The following is a 19,377-nucleotide window of genomic DNA, read 5'->3' on the forward strand; positions in this document are numbered from 1 at the left end:
CTCCCCGATTTCGTCGCTTTGTAACAGGCAGCTAAAAGTACACACCAATTTTGGTGGCTAACCATAAGCCGCGCGTGACGCTGTCGCCTTGCGGCCATATCTGTCCTGATCATAACAGACGCAGTCACTACAGTGAAATTATTCTAACATCACATATTTGACAGTTATAAATTGACCCTTATATACACCGTGTTTTTTTTGTTTTCCGTTAATTTCAAGGGTGCATTCCTGAGCTTAAATCAAGTAACTTTCTCAAAGACACCGATATTCTAATTAACTCCATTTCGGAGATAATCAATATTTTATTTTTTTCCTATAAGGCCTCTACAAGCGTGTACACTTGCCTTAGGGCCGGTTTACATAATGATTAGTGTTTAGAATGAGTTCATACATTTGTGAGTAAACTTAAGCACAATCTCGGTCGATCGATGTTCGAAATGACATTGATATGTCACAGATTTCAATTGTTTGGTTGAGTTAAATGTAATGCCCGTTTTACAACAACGCTATATGCTACATTTAATTACTTTTTAAACTTAATATTTTTTTTACTAAAATGATTTTTTTTTTTTTTAAATTAACTATGCCATTTAGTTCTCTTAAACGTACTTAACCATGCCCCGAAGTTAACGGAATTCAATAAAAACACGGTGTATATATGACTTTAAGGCTATCAGTTAAACGGTAGATCTTAGCATCATATCTATAAGGGTGAATTCATAACTGTCAAATATGTGATTTTAGAATAATTTCACTGTATAATTCTGTATCTTTAGGTATTTAAATAAATCTACCCTAAATCGGCTCCTCAAGCCAGTTAAGGGTAGATGAAAACATACATGGTCAAATAATGTAGGTTGGCTAGCTTGCCCTGTCAATCCCCAGAATTGTGTCAATTTTTTTATGGAATTTGATGCTCTAGATACACGTACTCAGACAACGATATATAATATACAAATACTGAATATACACGGTGTAACATGAGTAAACCGAATAATTTTAACAGCGTATTCCTGATCATGTTTAGAGACAAAAATGTCCTATAAACTTTTTTTTAAAAACGCCTAGTTTCAGGGATAATATTGATTTATAAATAAACAAGTTTTTGTTGTTACATAATGTAAAATGCCTTTTTGATGGCAATGTTGCTGCTATGGGACGTAGTCTAAATATCCTTATTGATAGATGTCAAAAAGTGACAAGTAACACTTTGCAAAAAGAAGGTTTCACGAAAAAAAAATGTAAAAATTAATTTTAAGTAACAACTTTACCAATAACATTTATTTTTTATGCACAAATACATTCAAAAAACTGAAAAACAAATGAAAAAAAAAATTTTTTTTTGGCGAAATTGACCTAAACTCGTATATTACATTTTTTCCTTCTTTTGACCTCAGAAATGCGTGGTTAAAATTATTCGGTTTCCTCATGTTACACCGTGTATATACATAGAAAACACCCATGACTTAGGAACAAATATCTGTGTTCAGCACACAAATAAATGCCCTTACCGGAATTCGAACCCAGGACCATCGGCTTAATATAGCGGTCGCTACTCACTAGGCCAGAACGGTCATCCCAATAGAACAGAACAAAGTGTGGTTGTGTCATTATAGACGTCATATTTTAATAGAAATTTAATATTAATGATGACATGTCCAGAGCCGTCTTAAACTATGCTGGGGCCCTGGGCACATAAGAATTTGGGGCCCTTTTGGAAAGTAAAGAAAGCCAATTAAACTAACATTTTTCTACTATGATCTTCTATTTATTATGGGTAATCAAATATACTGTTACTGTCTGTCCTTCGGGCCCCCCTGAGAATGGGGGCCCTAGGCAAGGGCCCCGTTTGCCCTTATGATAATGACGGTACTGGACATGGCCACACTTTGTCGATGCAAATGGCATGCAGAGTTGGCTTGGTCCGACCGAATCAGTGAGATTTCCGCACATCATTATAAAACGATGATCACTTTGTCTGATTATTGGCGTGGCGTCGTTTTTGTTTCCGGCGGCATGCGCCCGCGCCGCGCGGACAGCCGGTGTAATTGGTAAGAAAACATTTCACAGATACTGTGTGGTGCTGATGTCAAGAGACAGCGTTTTCAAGCCATTAGAAAAACCGGCCAAGTGCGAGTCGGATTCGGGCACAAAGGGTTCCGTAGCATTACGCAAAAAACGGCAAAAAAAATATTTTTTGTATGGGAGCCCCACTAAAATATTTATTTTATTTTGTTTTTAGTATTTTTTGTTTTATAGCGGCAACAAAAAATTACATCATCTGTGAGAATTTGAACTGCCTAGCTATCATGGTTCATAATATACAGCCTGGTGGCAGACAGACGGACAGCGGAGTCTTAGTAATAGGGTTCCGTTTTTACCCTTTGGGTACGGCAAACGGATTTCTTAACTTCTAACGTGGCATCGGCAATTTTTTTAAATTGTAAAATTTCCACATGGAAAATATTCGAAAATTTCTCATATTGTTGTATGAAGATGGATATTTTCAATCCCAATAATGAAAACTTCCTTTATATCCTGTATTTTTTTTTAAAACAGATGATATTTCCAACTTATTGGAAGTTTTCCTCAATTTTAAACTAAGGGATTCAGATCGAAGGTCATTGGGGCATGGGATCCCCTTAAAAACAAACCGTAAAATGAGATAGACCCGATCATTCAAATAATAATAGATTAAGAGTGTTGTTTGTTAACTTTATTATTAATGAGTGGAATAAACAGTTTAATTTTTTTTTTATTCTCTCGTCGCTCGCACCAACCGTCGCATTCAAGAGGCGTCCGCTTTCACCGAACGCATTTTTTGCGACGCGGCGTCACTTTCTGCGTCCGACGACTGACTCACTGACATACAGACCTTCTATATGTATGCAATGTGCACGGAAGCCATCTTGCCGAAAGATAGCGTAATCTTGTTGATTTAGATTTATTTTTTTCATAACTAGATTGTTTATAACTAGATAATAAACAAGAATTGCTCGTTTAAAGGTATAAGTTTTAAACGAGCAATTCTTGTTTATTTATTTATTTATATATATATTTCGGGGATCTCGGAATCGGCTCTAACGATTTCGATGAAATTTGTTATACTTATAGGGGTTTTCAGGGGCGAAAAATCGATCGAGCTAGGTCTTATCTCTGGGAAAACGCGCATTTTTGAGTTTTTATATGTTTTCCGAGCAATGCTCGGTCTCCCAGATATACATACTTATCGAGTGATAAGTATTTGTCAAAAAAATATTTTTTCTTTCTTTCAACAGGCAATTAGTACCTACTCATCGAAACTATTCTAACAAACCCAAACACAATTAGGTTGCGTTGTTTAATCACAGAGTTCCTATGGCCACCTGTCTCCATTATCAGATCAGCTCGATGGCACCATAAAGGTGACAGTCCATTTCCAGCGACAGCTGCATTACTGTTCATTTTACTATGGAAATTGACAATGACAGCGACGCGTTCAGTGCAGCTGCGGTTAGAAATGGAATGTTACCATTATATTGCATTTCCATCCAATTTACATATTCATGGAAATTTTCAGCTTCATCGGAAACCGGCAAGTGGGTCAAAATTAACTTGGAAGATTTTGTTCTTGCAGGTAGGTTAGAAGGGTTAGGGATATTATAATGACATTACTTAAGTAGTTCAATCACAAAAGTTAAAATAGTACAGGTCTTTTTCTTCTTCTTCCTCGCGTTATCCCGGAAATTTGCCACGGCTCATGGGAGCCTGGGGTTCGCTTGACAACTAATCCCATGATTTGACGTAGGCCCTAGTTTTTACGAAAGCAACTGCCATCTGACCTTCCAACCCAGAGGAGAAACTAGGCCTTATTGGGATTAGTCCGGTTTCCTCAAGACGTTTTCCTTCACCGAAAAGCGACTGGCAAATATCAAATGATATTTCGTACATAAGTTTCGAAAGACTCATTGGTACGAGCCGGGGTTTGAACCCGAGACCTCCGGAACGAAAGTCACACGCTCTTATCGCTACGCCACAAGCGTTTTTTTTAAATGATAAACAGTGTAATATAAGTATATTTATGACCGTGACAGTACTTAATCAAGGTAATAATCAATGTCAATTGTTTGAAGATCCTTCTAGCTAATTGATTTACATTAATGACGAATTCTAATCAAGGATGACTATTGTCAAAGACGATTAAATAGTTAAGACGAACGAACTTAACTATCAATCATCAATCAATCAATCAGATACTATAAAACTATAGCAATCCATACCATAGAAAATGGAACAGCCAAATTTTTTACGCGATTTCGGGATTATTCCCAATAGTAAAAGTTACTCAGTATTAGATTTACTTTGGAATAAGCTTGATGAAGTGCATTTTCCTAAGGAGCTCACGCGCATATTCAGGTGTTGGTATGCTGGCCAAAGAAATTGTGTTCGCTGGGGTAGTGCGTTGTCGGACGAGTACGGCCTTGAGTGCGGGGTGCGGCAGGGGGGACTGACCTCACCTAAACTTTTCAATTTGTATATCGATGCCTTGATCGGCGAGCTCAGCAGTACACGTGTGGGCTGTCATATAGATAGGGTATGCTTCAATAACATAAGCTACGCCGATGACATGGTACTGTTGAGCCCGTCGGTCGGTGGTCTGAGATTGCTTATTGAGAGGTGTGAGTCATATGCCCTAGCGCATAACCTTAAATATAATGTAAGCAAGAGCGAATATATGGTTTTCAAAGCGGGAAGCAAGTGCCCATCACACATCCCACCCATTTGTTTGAATGGCATGCAACTGAAAAGGGTTACCTCTTTTAAATACCTTGGGCACTTGGTAACCGAAGATTTCCGTGATGACGCTGATATCGAGAGGGAGCGGAGGGCCTTGGCCGTGAGAGCCAATATGATAGCTCGCAGGTTCAGCCGGTGTACAGCGCAAGTAAAAATAACATTATTTCGAGCGTTCTGTACATCGCTGTACACCTGCAGCCTGTGGACTCGATACACGCAAAGGGCTTTTAATGCCATGCGCGTACAATATAATGACGCGTTCAGGGTACTGTTGCGGCTGCCTCGGTACTGCAGTGCGTCCGGCATGTTCGCTGATGCTCATGTGGACGGATTCCACGCGACACTGCGCAAGCGCTGCGCCGCGACGCTCCGCAGGGTGCGCGACAGCCGCCACAGTCTCCTGGCCGTCGTGGCTGGCAGATGGGACAGTGGCCTGATAAGGCACTGGTCCTCTCTGCATTTGTCTTTAGTACCTAAGATAGTCATTTAAGTTTTTATTTTTAAGTTAACCTTAGCTATAAGTTTTAAGTTGTTAAGATGTACTAACAAAATATGGACCATGTTTGTCTGAAATAAACGCATTTTATTTTTTTATTTTTATTTATTAGGGTTACTGCTCGAGACTTCTCGAACTCGAGACAACTCGAGAATTTTGGCTTCATTCGAGACGGAAAAAAATTTACTGGAACTCGAGAATTCTCGAGTTCCAAACGTAAAGTGCGGACAGTCGGTATAATCCCACAACGCAACGGGCAACGGGAATACAGTATTTTTTTTTGCCATCGTGTAAAATTGTTCTACTGCGGTTGGCTTTTCTCAAAAATTTGCGGACCCCTGGTCTATCCTCCTGAGTCCCCCTTGTCATTAATGCAGTTTTGAATTTGGAACCTTCATTTATTCCATTTTAATTCAAAATTCGATTTGGATTACACCCTTTACAAAGGCCTCAGAGACTCAGGGGACTACACAATATATATAGTAGGTATATATTCCGTCGCTAACACAATGATAAGACCTTAGTGAGAAGATTACAATCTTTACAAATTATTAGTCTTTGCTGTTATGACTAAGGTTCTAAGTAACTATGTTTATTCTATTAAGAGCCTTGACTACTCACCTCGCTCGCCAGTCATAAATATCTACACAATTAGCTTGCTGACACATTTTTACGATGTCGATCGATGTTGTTATAGGATCCAATATCGAAATAAGGTTTGAATTTGTATTACACTAATATGTACTATTACTTATTCTGTGGTAATAGGTACTTTGGAGGTACTTGGGGGAGGCCTATGCTGGAAAGCAAGACAATCTTGACTCCGATGTCTGATAGCGCAAATATTGTAATAGTTCTTTATATTTTATTTTTAAGTAAGATGTTTATATTATATTTTGTAAAACTAGTAAGATTGTTAAATAATGGCTAATTGAAATTGAAATTGAAATAGGTACATACTACTTTGTTATTAGCTATAAATTTTATATAATCGAGGAATATACCTAGATGTTATTATATCAGGAAAAACTATGTAATAAACAACGACAAAGTCCAATGTTTTTAAAACAGGCTTTATACCATAGTGTTGGAACTAGTTTGTCGGATTTTTAATAGGTTTTTTGTTTCTGTAAAATTTAAATACTTGAAACGTTGAAACGTATTAAATTGACCTTCAATATTAAAAACACGACAGTATATACCAACATATAATATTATTTAGTTTATTTTGACGAGTGTAGCTGATTTCCAAGTGCTACCTAGGCATAATTAAAATACTTTAAATATGGAATCCATGTTACGTTTTATTTCCAAATAGTTCTGGCGTTTTATCACTAGATGTCGGGAGCTCTTATAATTCAGGTTGTTAAAAGAAACCGTCCAAGTGTGAGTCGGATATGCGCACCAATGGATCCGTACCATTACGTAAAAAATGGCTGTCACTAATTCCACGCAGACAGCTACTGACAGAGAGCTAGTAACTTACTCGGTACTCCAATGTACGGTTAATAGCTGGGCGATGGTAGGTATGTATGAATAATTAACTTTATTCATCAAACACCTCTTTGACTGGACTACCACGAACAAAGCGGAACAGAGTACAAAGATTCATATCATAAGTAAATATTTTAACACTTATTCACTTATTGTTATTGAATTATGCACAATAATGAGTAATGGCCTCCTTTGAAGACAATACTTGTGGTTTGAAGGAATGGAATTTCATAATATATTTATTGGTATTTTTTTGTGTCTTTGTTTGATTCGCGTCTTATATATTATTTATTAGATATGCAAGGTATTATTTGCATATTACTATGTGTATGTCATTGGTATCAGATGAACGTTAAGGGCCTTAAAAATTTGGCTTATTAAGAAGAACATTACTTAAACAGAAAATTTCCGGCAGAAGGTTTTAAAAAGAACTAATGAACGGATTTTCATGCGGTTTTAACCTATCAATAGAGTGATTCTTGAGGAAGGTTTTGGTGTGTAATTTGTTTCCCGTGCGAAACCCGGGCGGGTCGCTAGTTATTATTATAGCTATTAGCTTAGAGGGTTCAAATTACTTCGGTTTTACGAATAAGTCGAAATACCAGCGCGCGCGCACAATTAATAAGCCGCCATTAATCGCTGGCTATCTCGCGTGCTCCAGATTCTTTCTAGGTTGTGCTCGGAAAGTGCGTAATGGTGTGCGAGAGAGAGAAAGGCAATACAATAACAACTATACAAATGGCTTGCCAAACTATAGTTTTACGAGCATAACTTGGATCACTAGTGGGAAAACCTACATGGGAAAAGTATCGATCGTGGAGCATAGTATAGATAGATGGTCAAGCAAATCAAATATCAGAAAGCAAATTTCTATGAAACGATATCCCTTCGCGCTTACATTTTTCAAATTTGCCGCCTTTTTCTACTGACAAGACTTGACCATCTATTAATACAGTAAAATTATACATTTTGCGTTTGCGTCAAATCCGGTAGTTCTGATTTTTTGCAAGCAAGCAAATTTTGAAAGGCTTTATCTCGGAAAATATTAGATGTACAGAGACAATTCTAGTGTCTTATTGTAGCAAATTTAGTCTACTTTAAAAACGCCCTAGGAAGTTACTACCAAAAACTAGTACTTTAGGGTTATAATCGCCCAAATCTAAAAAAAATTGCGGTTTATTCGATTTTTGACAAAGTTGCGTTCGGTGCTCGAAGTCACAAACTTGGATTATTCATTGGGCCAACATCATAAACAAGTCTGCAAAAAATCAGAACTACCGGATTTGACGCAAAAGAGCCAGGTTACAAAATTCGACAAAGTTACTGGATTATATGTTCAAAACAGCAAAACATGCAAAAGCATGTGCAAAACAATAAAAACATACACCATAGGCATAAACCAAAATCCTCTGTTTTTTTTCCATAACCATAGATTCCGGTTTAATTTCAGCCATGCATGATGCCTATTTTAGTAAGGGGTTAAGGCCTATACACACATGCCAACCTGTCACGTCCCCCCCAATGCTGTCTTACACAACTGAGGCCGCGACCTTGCGCATCGGCATTTCTTCATCGAATCATGGCTGCATTACAAATTGTATGGTGTACAGATCATTATTGAAGGCTTCAATCAAGAGCAGGCGTGGCTCAATCCGCGATTTTGTCGCTTTGCTACAGGTAGGTAAAAGTACATCCGTTCGACCCCAATTTTGGGGTTTGCCATAAGCCGCGCGTGGCGCTGTCGCCACCTAGCGGCCATATCTGTGCTGATCGTGACAGACGCGTTTTGTTAGAGAGTGAGTCTTCTGTACCTAGTACTATTATTTATTCTGTGCCATAGATTACATAGTTCACCGGACGATATCAGCCTGTCAGTTAAATGCAAAATGTGAAAGCTCCGAACAACTGACAGGCCGATATTGTCCGGCGAACTGGTAATATTTGGTCCCCTTAAGTAATCGGGTCAAAAACGTTCGGGAAACCCGCCTTTTCTGTGGACATTATCAAGGTTAACGATTTGGATACTTTTTTAGGATTCCGTATCCAAAGGGTAAAAACGGGACCCTATTACTAAGACTCCACTGTCCGTCTGTCTGTTTGTTCGTCTTGTTGTCTCTTTGTCTGTCACCAGACTATATTTCATGAACCGTGATAGCTAGACAGCTAAAATTTGCACAGATGATGTATTTCTGTTCCCGCTATAACAATAAATACTAAAAAGTACGGAACCCTCGGTGGGCGAGTCTGACTTGCACTTGTAGTTTTTTAAGACTTTTATCATAGGTACAACTTTTAAGAAGTAGCATATTTAAACATGCTTACTTGCTTAGGGCCACTTACGCAGAGGGTTAGCCAATTAACTAACTCGGAGTTAAAAGTTTAACTCTGCTTTATACGTCAGTACAGTTAAAGTGGAGTCCAGAAGGGACGGGGTCGGTCGATTTGATCAGAACGGCTACCGCGAAAACCGAAATTCGCAAATAGCGGGGATCTTTCTCTTTTACTCCAATGAAGGCGTAATTAGAGTGACAGAGAAAAATCCCCGCAATTTGCGAACTTCGATTTTCGCGGTTATAGCCCAGAAATGAAATTGGCGTCAATCTCCAATTTAATCACCAATTTTAGATTTATGGTGATATTTGAGCCCTCTAAATTATCAGATTGGCGAAAAATTGTCCCGTCTGGACTGAGCTTAACTCTGTAGGTATAGAACACTACCACGCACTACCACCTATCACCCTTTCATATCCACAAGAATGGATAAACACTTTAAACTCTCGCGTTTTGTACACATATTTAATCACACAAACGGGTCTACCGCGATATAATTTCATTGTATTTTCCTTATATTTCGATGAAATTATATCGCGGTAGACCCGTTTGTGTTATTAAATAAGAATGGATAATTTATCGCATGATAAACTCCCTATTTATTATAAACTCTATTGTCGTATAGTTTGTAAATCGTTATCACGGTTCGTGACACAGAGGCGGAGCACGAACATGTACGTACAAGTATAATTGACCGGTAGAGGTCGCCGAGTTATCCTCGTGATGAAACTGCAGGCTACTTTACCTGTTACTTGCAGGTAGAAGAGAAGATAAATAAAAAATAACCGCCTTATTCGTAAACGTGCTACAAACTTCAGTTAGCTAAATAATCGTTTGTCGTTAGCTAAACATCGTTAATCGATAAAACATAATTTAACTAAATCAGTACGGATTTGATGGTCGTCCTTGTCTACGTGACAGCGTGATAAAACAGTGTCCGTCACTTTCTATCCCACGGTGTTAAAAAGTGACAGTTATTTTATCACGTGGATAAAGATGGATAAAGCCATCCATAATACGCCGGCTGAAATGGTATCATGGTCGCATCTTTATCACTTGTCATGTCATGCGTCACTTTCACACTTACATATTTGTTAGAAAGTTACAGGCATGGTGACAAATGATAAAGAGTCGTCCATCTTAGCCCCACAGGCCCGTAAAGTTTAATGAATAAGGGGGTAAGACGGGACTAACCGTAGTTTTATATTGAAATTTCACACGTGATACAAATGCAAATGTCATAAGTCATAAAAATCAAAGAAAAGAAAGCTGTCACGTTTGCAACTCAACACTCTTTACTCTAACCAAAACCTTACATTAAAGTTAGCTAGAAAAAAATCCCGATAATATGTCTTATTTTATATCGTTGTATATCAGTATATCTAATTTTGTTACCTACATTTTCAGAATCCGTGGTCTCTGCCTACCCCTCCGGGAAATAGGCGTGATTATATGTATGTATGTATGTATGTATGTATGTACATTTTCAGAGTAAGTAATCGAGATAAAATGTAAAATCCGCGCGATAGCCATTCCTGCCATCGCAAGTATCACGCGGCGCGCCAAATACATGTAGGGTTCCATAACGAAACTTATGGAACCTTTAACCCTCCCACATTTTTCGCACAATCCGAATGCATAATTATTATATCAGTCGCTTCACAATCATGGCTTTTTTCCTCCAACGTAACGATTACGTGACGTATACGTGTCGTAACGTAACCTCACTTATTCGCAACGTACTACAAATCCAGTATACATTAGAACTTAGCATACGTATAGTTTGTAAATGTGTAAGTTTCTTTATATGATGGTTTATGCTGTAAAGTGAATATTAATCCATTTGCGTCACATGCCGGAAGGCAAGTGGTTTACATAGGTACAGTATATTAACAAAGTTGGCTAATCCGCGAAAAGAGTTTACCTCAACCTCATTCTTGTTTCATCTTGAGCAGCGTTATACTGACCACAAATAAGTAGTTTACTTTCATTAGTTTATACCATGTAATTGTTACTTAGATGCACACAAATAATGATTAAATTTTATATTTATGAGCTAATACTTAGAATATTTAAACTGGGAATAATCACTGATTTTTGAACAAAATTATAAACAGCTATATAGACCTCGGAAAAGCCAAAATTAAGGCCTTTCCGTCATAAAATGGTCCTTATGCTTCATCTGCATAAGGACCTTGACATCAGAAAAGAGTCCTTATGCCTCATGTGTATAAAAGCCGTTAATGCAAAGCCACATATTTTAACAGTCTATTTGAGGATGTTTTGTCATATCTTCCACCGCAGCGTCAAAATTACAGGGTCAGTATTGATGAGTGAGGTGTCAATCAATTCGCCTTTTATGACCCGAGTCACTTAGACCAGGCGTGGCTCACTCCGCGAGTCTAAAAGTATTATGAGCCTATTATTGTCCCACTGCTGGGGAAAGGCCTCCTTATTTCCCCACATATCCCTATCCCCTGAAGTCGACCACCAGTCTCTCTCATAGGCGTCCAGCTTGTCCCGCCATCTCCGACGAGGGCTGCTGTGACACTTTACAATCCATGGACAGGCATGTCTCACTCCGCGATTACGTCGCTTTGCTACAGGTAGCTAAAAGTACATCCGTTCCACACCAATTTTGGTGGCTAGCCATAAGCCGCGCGTGGCGCTCTCGCCACCTAGCGGCCATATCTGTGCTGATCGTAACAGACGCGTTTTGTTAGAGTGAGTCTTCTGTACCTAGTACTATTATTTATTCTGTGGTATTGATGAGTGAGGTGTCAATCAATTCGCCATTTATGACCCGAATCACTTAGGCAAATAAATTAACAAACTTCCAAAAAAGCACCAATGTGAAACCGGATTCTTGTTTTTCGTACGTTTTATAAATTTTACAAATTGACAAGGTTAAATATACCCTAGCTCAGGGGTCGGCTGACCGCATAATATACGGCTCTTTGGACCTGCACTTGCGGCTCTTTTAAGACACCCAATTTGCCACGTAAAGAACTTAGTCCAGTCACATCAACTTATGTAGCTCTTGTTCTTCTTTCTCCTAAAACTGATGATTTCTACTGTCGGAGCTCTTCTGGACATTTACCTACTGTATATTTGTGCACACAGTTTCAAGTTTGGTAAACTTCTCGATATTATCAGGAAATTTCCATAGGAAATTAAGGAAACTTCCTCTTGGACTTGGAACCGGAAAATGTCAATCCCTATACAAAAATATGAGAAGTTACCGAAAATGTTCAATGTGGAAATATCGCGACCAACAAAAGTCTGCAGCGATTTTGATAGCCCAGTGCATGTGTTATTTATACATAATTTCATAGAAGGTTTAACGTTTGAAATAACATTTGCACTAGCTGCGTGGGCTATCACTATCAAAATCGCTGCAGACTTTTCTTGGTCTAATTCACTCATTTTCTTGGTCTTAGGTCTTAGCATTATTTGTGTCGCAAATATCTTATGTTTTGAGACGTGAAGACTTAATTACCTGCCGATGCTACATAGGTACCTATTGTTGTTCACATTGTCGATAAGTAAGTACCAGTTGTTTGACAGTGAAACTACAGGGGTCATCCATTAATTACATCACACGTTTAGGGGGAGGGAGGGGGTCAAGAAAATGTGACATATTGTGACATGGGGGAGGGGGGAGACACAAACTTTGTGACGTCACTTTAACTTCATCAGTAACCGAAAATTTATTCAAATTATTTTATTCGCTGTACATTTAAATAACAAGTTTTTAAAACGATAATCGTTTTTATTCGTTTAATTTTCTGTCCTAAGCAGTTTTGGGTTATAAAATTACTAATATTTATATCGTCAAAAATATTTTGATAAAATATTAATAATACTTAGGTACTTACTTAATTCGATTTGGCGATTTCGTAGAAAAAATGTGACGTCACACTAGGGGGGAGGGGTTTGCCCAATGTGACCAAGTGTGACAAGGAGGGGGGGAGGGGTCAAAAAACCTAGAAATTCGTGTGACGTAATTAATGGATGACCCCCAATACCCGGTACAGTCGCCATCAGATATATCGGAGCGGCCAACGTGTTCACAATATCTGAAAACGCACTCTAACGCCCTGACAATAGAGGCGTGCTCAGATATTTGTGAGCACCTTGACCGCTCCGATATATCTGACTGTACCGGGTATTGTAGTTTCGCTGTCAAACAACTGGTACTTACTTATCGACAATGTGAACAACACAATGCTTCTATGTAGGTCGTGCAGGTTTAAACATATTAGCAATGCGAGAGCGAGATGGAAAGTCAAGAGTTCTTATAACCTCTAGCCGCCCACAGACCTACAAAAAGGCCTCCTGCTCCATTCTAATTTGAACTTTGTGTTGACAAAATAAAACTTAATTTTGCTTGGCAAGGTTTGACGTATGAGCGGCTAGAAGATAATAGTGACTACCTTATAAATTTATAATAGTAATTTGAAACTAAATGCAATCAACGCACTCACGTGGCAAAAAAAATGACATCTGTCAACTTAAAAAAGCAGATACAGATGTAGTGCATCATTGTTTTCCATCGTATTTTCACGGAAACGTACGAACGTGTCTTGCTATTTCCGTCAGTCTTGGTACAAAAAGTCCTATGGTTGACTGAAGTAGCATGACAAATACGAACGTTTCCGAGAAAGTACGATGGAAAACAATTAATGCACCACATCTGTACTGTCTCGGACAATGGACATCGTTTATTTTATCAAAACGGTGGTAAACAGGCGTAAGGCTCGCCTGGTGGTAAGCAGACACCGCAGCCTATGAACGCAACATATCCCCTTACAATATCTACCCCTATCACTACACCTTATAAAACAAAGTCCCCGCCGCGTCTGTCTGTTTGTGTGTTTGTTCGTGATAAACTGAAAAACTACTGAACGGATTTTCATGCGGTTTTCAATATTCAATAGAGTGATTTTTGAGGAAGGTTTGGGTGTAAGTATAATTTGTTAAGAGCCATAGCTAAATAATCGTGATTATTTAAATTTAACGAAAGATATTGAAAAAAAGGGGACCGCTACGTACTCTATTGTGTATTTAAGTACCTTTTGAATACATCAAACTAGTTTTTATGTTGCTGGTTTCGTCGATCTAGGACCTCAAAACAAAAACGGCCGTTTTAACTTTGAACGCATAGATTGACGAATCCAGCAACATAAAAACTAGTCTGATGTATTCAAAAGGTACTTAAATACACAATACAGTCCGTAGCGGCCCCCTTTTTTCAATATCTTTTCGTTAAATTGAAATAATTACGATTATTTAGCTGTGGCGCTAGTGTGCGCGTTGAAGGGCTCTTAACCCGTGCGAAGCCGGGGCGGGTTGCTAGTTTTTATAATAAAATCAAGAAGCTGCATTTAACTTTAAGAAAAAGTTATAATAAGATACGGCATAAAACCATGGAAATCATGGAAACCATGGAATGGAATGGAACCATGTCAAAGTGACGGAAATTTTAAGGAATCCCTGCTACTTATACTGACCTACTTTTCTGCTATGGACTTCGCGGTATTCCTACACGTTTTCTCCGCTTTCGTAGGTAGTTTTATATTGTGATAAATATTTGGGATTCAAATAATATTGTGCCCAATAAGGGTAGCCATCATAAATGAAAACATTACACCAAATTGAATTAACCTTAAAGGAGAGCTATAAAAAAGCGATTAAGTAAATCATTAATTACTCAATCCATCAATAATTTGATAAGGTAACATTCCACTGATTGCTCAAGCACATTATAGACAAGGCTGTATGCAAGTGCCTTAGTCTTAGAGGAAAATATCAAAATAATTCGCCCATCTTACCTTTAAGTACGAATAACGGCAAAAATTTTCTAAATCAAGTAACACGCGCTCACAAAGTCGTTAATTTTAATTTCACAACACGCACAAAACACAAAATCCACTGTGAATTTTGACAGCTGTCAGTGATTTTTTTTTTCGAAAACGATGTCTGTGCCACAGACGTGCGGTAGTATGGAGACCGCTTTACTAACTGTAGATTGCTTGCTTGACCACTTTCGAATCTGCAGTAATGTTTACAAACTTATTGGGTAAGCTAATACACAACTTATTCTTTCCTATTACCGACGCAGCAAAGTATTAAATCGCCTGGCAGGCGTGTATTTATATTTGGTGATTGTTCCCGCTGTTAACTTTTGACGTAAGTGGAGAATCAAATATAGGTCTTATCCGCTTACGTTAAAGATTACGGGGGGTTTGGATGTGGAAGAAGATATCGCTATATGAGCTATATCGATTAAGGTTGCATACGTATATTTTATGCATCGAATCCCATTTTAAGTTGGTTAAAGTTAAAATAAAAATATAACTACCTACATTGGACCAGGAAATATTATGTATGCCCTAATATGACTCATATGAGCCAGTCGGCAGCATATATTTTATTTAATAATAATAGTTCGTAGTATCACAACATAGTGATACAACAGTAATACTATTTATACACCGTGTTTTTTTTTTGATTTCCGTTAATTTCAGGGGTGCATTCCTGAGCTTAAATCTAGTAACTTTCTCAAAGACACCGATATTCTAATTAACTCTATTTCGGAGATAATCGAAAAAAATTTTTTTCCTTTAAGGCCTCTACAAGCGTGTACACTTGTAGAGGCGCAAAAAATTTTTTTTTTTTAAATTAACTATGCCATTTAGTTCTCTTAAACGTACTTAACCATACCCCGAAGTTAACGGAATTCAATAAAAACACGGTGTATAATATCTGTACTTATGTACGTTCATACCTGTGTTGGACAAATAAACGATTTTGTATTTTTTTTAGTACATGTTTTTTACTTATAGTTTACATTTTCAAGAACATAAATGGAAAAACTACCCTCAAAAAAGCATTCTATAGCCTCATAATGCAGCCCGCGAGCCATGATCCGATGCAACTGGTAAAGGCCACAGGGAGCGCGCATGAACTGTAGGGGGCAGCACAAGAGCCTCCTGTTTATTGCCGCGAAAAGTTCCATACATTCCACGATAGGTTCGCCACCAGTGGCGGGACTTCCATACAAGCCCAAAAGCCGGGCTTGCCCTAAGGCAACTAATTGCCTTACCGAAATTACGTAGTGATAAGATCAATAAAGATTATTTTGAAAATCGCGCGCCAAACGAACCCGTATTATTAAATTCAAGCCACAGCGGCCTCGAACCGCGGCACGAGCGTGTTGCAAAATTATGCCGCGGCGTGGCGCCTCGTCCGCGCGAACTAAATCAGGCGGAGGATGTTCTAGCTATCCTGCTCGAACTCGCACTCGTTGGCTTGCAACCGTGCTTGCTTTTTCGTCCCGCTCTGAGCACTATCAGCCTACAAACCGTCAAAGAACGATGTAACTATTTGTTGGTATGTATAGCAATTTTATAAGACGATTTATGCTTGGATTTTGTGTGAAGTTAGCTGCATAAGTTCGCACAGCGCGCGTTCGCGTTTACTTCAAGTGTATTATTATTTAGTTGAGCCGAGTCAGTGGTCGAGTCGAAAGTAATGAAAGTTTGTTTATGTGAATTTGATTAAATAGTGAATGTGAATTTGTTCATTGTTGTGGCGCTTAGTTTAATAAGTGTTAACAATGGATCAAGAAGTGGTTCCTTGTGACGGTTTGAAATGCGTCCACGTTTTAGTCAACCAAAACAAGGTAAAGTCTTTGACCTTTGTCGAAAAACGGGACCTAATTTCCGCGGCAAAACCAACACCCGACTTGTGTATTTCTCAGTCAAGTCGCGTAAGAGAAATGTCTGTAGGGCCGTCTACAAAACTCATTGGATTGTTGGTTGTTCCCATACAAATAAGATGTATTGCTGGTGTTGCATATTTTTTTCGAACCATATTAACGTTTGGAATACTTCTGGCTATAACGATTTAAATAATTTATCTGGAGCAATAAAGAGGCACATGAATTCCGGTAAACATATGTGTGCAGTGATTTCTTTTAGCAATTTTGGGAAACAAAGGATCGAGGCCTCTTTGTCGCGACAATTATCAGAAGAAATATCAAAACATAACATGCGTGTTGACAACAATTGTAGTGTTTTTCAGAGGTTAGTCGATATTGTGTGCCATTTAGCACAGCAAGAACTTCCTTTTAGAGGACACGATGAGTCAAACACTTCATTAAATAGGGGCAATTTTTTGGAACTTGTATCGTTGCTATTAAAATATGACGGCGTTCTAGAAAAACATGTTCAAAGCGACAAACCAAGCTCGAGCTATTTGTCTAACAAAATACAAAATGACATTATTCATTCCGTAGCAGACGTGCGCTATGATTAGCTCGCCTCGTCACGCTAGCAGATGCATTTGACCCCGAAGAGTGAAGATTGGACAGTTATTACGAAAACATATCTTTCGGCTTGCCCTACTCCAAAACCCTAGGCACGCTACTGTTCGCCACACGTGGGTTTTTTAGTCGGACTAATTCAAATTTAACATCTGTATTTGAAAAAGCGAGTTGAAGTAGTTTTCAGACCAACCTTGTTGGAAATTTTGGGCCCCCCCACATCTAGCGTCTTTCGAGCGTCGGCGTCTACAACTCTATGGCCGCTGCTCGACGCAACTGCGCAGCGACGTTATTTTCCATAGCGCTGACCAGACGCCGACGCTCGAAAGACGCTAGATGTGGGGGGGGGGGGGCTAAATTGTTTGAGCCGACCTCGCACACGTGTCACGCAAGCGGTATGCCGTCTCTCATGAGGATCTGTATACGACAACGCGCACGTGCACGTCTACGCACACGCATCCGGTGTGCACAGGCCTTTATAGTTACTCCTTAATACGTTTCTTCCACATCTACCCTCGAGAGTGTAGTTCTAACAACCCCACTGGCGGAGTAACATACAGTTGCTAGCTCTAGCCACACGCTAATATTGGACCACGAGTTGAAAAACTATACATCTAAACCTTCCTCAAGACTCACTCTATTGATAGGTGAAAACCGTAACAAAATCCGCTCAGTAGTTTTTAAGTTTATCGCGAACATACATACACATAAACTTTCAGACGCGGCGGGGGACTTTGTTTTATAAGGTGTTATAAAAAAACGCCTGATAAAATCTAAGGCAAAAAGTTGTCATGATATTATTTTGCAGACAGTTATGTTATAGGCTTTATCTTATGAAAAAAATTGTCAATAAATAAATGAACGCAGTTCCGCAACTCGGTAACAAACTACGAATTGAATATAGGTAGTTAGACCGAGATATAATAGTCTGCAGCGATTGTGATAGCCCACGCAGTGCACGTGTTAGAGTCTGTGCGGAAAGAGAAGAGTCGTGGGATAGTCGTGGGATTTGAGGGCGCGCTAGTGCTATTTTATGTTTTTTGCTATGCTGACAACACTGGTCACGTGATTATAGTACGACAGTAAAGGTCATGATACTTGTATCCCTTTTGTTCCGGTTTTTTACCACGGCTTACTAAACGGAGCCTGGTGGTGGTGTCGGCTCGTCAACTCAATCCTCTGATTTAGCGCAGGCACTAGTTTTCTTTTTAAAACACACTTGTTTTTATGTCTCAGATACTAAAAAGTGACAGCGCGATTGACAAAACTGCTAAAACTAGTTAAGAATCTGCCCAATACAACTGTAATTTTAGTACCAAACAAGATAGAGTCTCATTTATGTACTGCCTAATCTGTGCAGTCCAACAGTTATTAAAACCGGGTAGATCGGGTAGAAATTGGGCAATAGAACTGTAATTTTATCTGGGAAATATTTCACCCATTATAAACTTGACTTGTAATGTATGTGTACATTATTAATAATAAATAGAATATGAATAAAAATAGTGCATAAGTAGGTAGGCCTTATTGGGATATGTCCGGTTCTCTCATCTCACGATATTTTACTTCGCCGAAAAGTCACTGCTAAATATGAAATATAATTTCGTAACTAACAGAACCTACAAATAAAGAAATATTTCATTAGAAAAAGTTTTATTCAGAACCTAGTAAACGAACTTACAAATAAAGAAATATTTTATTAGAAAAAGTTTTATTATTTGTAATCGAAGTCTGAATTAAAATATTCAATGTCACTTATGTTTGAGCTCGCTTCAGAACAACCAGGGACACTCATAGAACTATCTTCATCTGAACTGGATGTTCTTGAATCCGGCACGTAGATTACGAATTCATGCATATCACCTACTTAGCGGTCTTTTATTCAAGATACCGTAGGTACTTTTACACAATCCTGAAAAAGAAATTACATAAATAAATATGCATAAAATGG

The 19,377-nt window shown here is 38.5% G+C and overlaps 1 protein-coding gene across 1 annotated transcript in view; it reads right to left on the minus strand.

The window, feature by feature from the left end:
• Nucleotides 1–15,128, minus strand: part of LOC134677982 (scavenger receptor class B member 1) — a 130,594-nt gene extending 115,466 nt beyond the window's left edge. The window contains exon 1 of the mRNA XM_063536415.1: nucleotides 14,932–15,128. The gene's annotated coding sequence lies outside the window, so the exon portion shown is untranslated. The remainder of the gene's footprint in view (nucleotides 1–14,931) is intronic.
• Between the last annotated feature and the right edge of the window lie 4,249 nt (nucleotides 15,129–19,377).

This window comes from Cydia fagiglandana, chromosome 27, assembly GCF_963556715.1.
Source record: "Cydia fagiglandana chromosome 27, ilCydFagi1.1, whole genome shotgun sequence".
Taxonomy (NCBI): domain Eukaryota; kingdom Metazoa; phylum Arthropoda; class Insecta; order Lepidoptera; family Tortricidae; genus Cydia; species Cydia fagiglandana.